Source organism: Pristiophorus japonicus, chromosome 3, assembly GCF_044704955.1.
Source record: "Pristiophorus japonicus isolate sPriJap1 chromosome 3, sPriJap1.hap1, whole genome shotgun sequence".
NCBI lineage: Eukaryota > Metazoa > Chordata > Chondrichthyes > Pristiophoridae > Pristiophorus > Pristiophorus japonicus.
In genome coordinates, this window is record NC_091979.1 from 280,279,768 (window position 1) to 280,280,990 (window position 1,223).

The 1,223-nt window shown below is 49.1% G+C and overlaps 1 pseudogene; it reads left to right on the top strand.

The window, feature by feature from the left end:
- The first annotated feature begins 238 nt into the window (after nt 1-238).
- Nucleotides 239-478, top strand: LOC139260615 (U2 spliceosomal RNA; annotated as a pseudogene).
- Nucleotides 479-1,223: the final 745 nt, after the last annotated feature.

Below are 1,223 nucleotides of genomic sequence, written 5' to 3' on the forward strand. Positions count from 1 at the left end.
GACGTGGGGGACATCTGCATTCTGTGCAAGCCCTAGAACCCTATCCTCCTGCTTCCAATTATCCAAAGGATAAACGATGAAAGTGTTTGCTTTCGTAAACATGGCATCAGTTATCTGCTTAATAATAAACTGCAGACTGACTGATGTTACTGTGGCCTGGAAGGAACTGGAGCTGAAAGGGCAACAGTGCAACACGGCACTTGCTCTCACAGTTGGCTGCATAAGTTGACACAACACTGTGACAGTCTCGGCCTTTTGGCTAAGATCATGCGTAACTGACCTGACAGGGGAGTAGCCACCATGACCTCCTGGTGGTTCTCCCTGGATCAGGAAGGTATATGCTTGCTTTTTTGGAAACAGGAGGTGGGTGGGGTGGCTTGACCCATCCACCTCCACGGAGGTGTGTGGGGGACCTGACCCATCCACCTCCATGGCACGAACCTGGTATTGCAGTACTTCCAGGAACGGTGCAGTGGCTCTAGGCCTTTTGGCTAAGAGCATTGGCGCAGAGTGATCCTTGGCGTGTGCAAGGTGACCTCTGGCGTTTGTGATTTGACAAAGAATTGGAACGATTGGCTACGAATTTCAAAAAAAAAAAAAAAACACTGTGACAGTCTTCCTAGAGAAGTACAACCTCCTTATGCACTGTTTCTCGGGTATGTTGTCCTGGGTCGATGCACTCTGTTAGAAGGGTAAGGGTCCCTGCGAGCACGCCTACGTCTACATCCTCTCCCAAGAGCTGCAGATCGGTTTGCTCCCTTTTCCTGCTGCTGTTCCGCCTCCATCTTCTTCTCCTGTCAGTAGAATTGCCAGAAGGATCCTCATGCAGAAAAGAGTGCATTGCCAGAAGCTCCTTAAGAGTTCAGAATATCCTACAGCTGTTGCAAACACTTTGAAATTGTCTCAGTAACAAAAAGACTCAATTTAACACAAGCCAATGTCTCCCAAAACTTTCCACTATTTTGCTTGTGAGCCATTGAAGATCGCAATAGCCGCCTCTCAACTTGTAGCGCCCATGGGTCATGGGTGGGATCAGGAACTGGTGGTAGGAATGCAAGTAGAGATGAAAATGGAACTGGGAGTACTGACTACATCACCGGACCTTGATGACCATATATTCGTTAGGCCCCGCCTGTTTCTGGTGAGATCATGTGCCACCAAAATCGAGGGTGGCACGGAAATCAGAATGGGTGCAAATCCACCGGTGAGTCGGCAGTCCCACA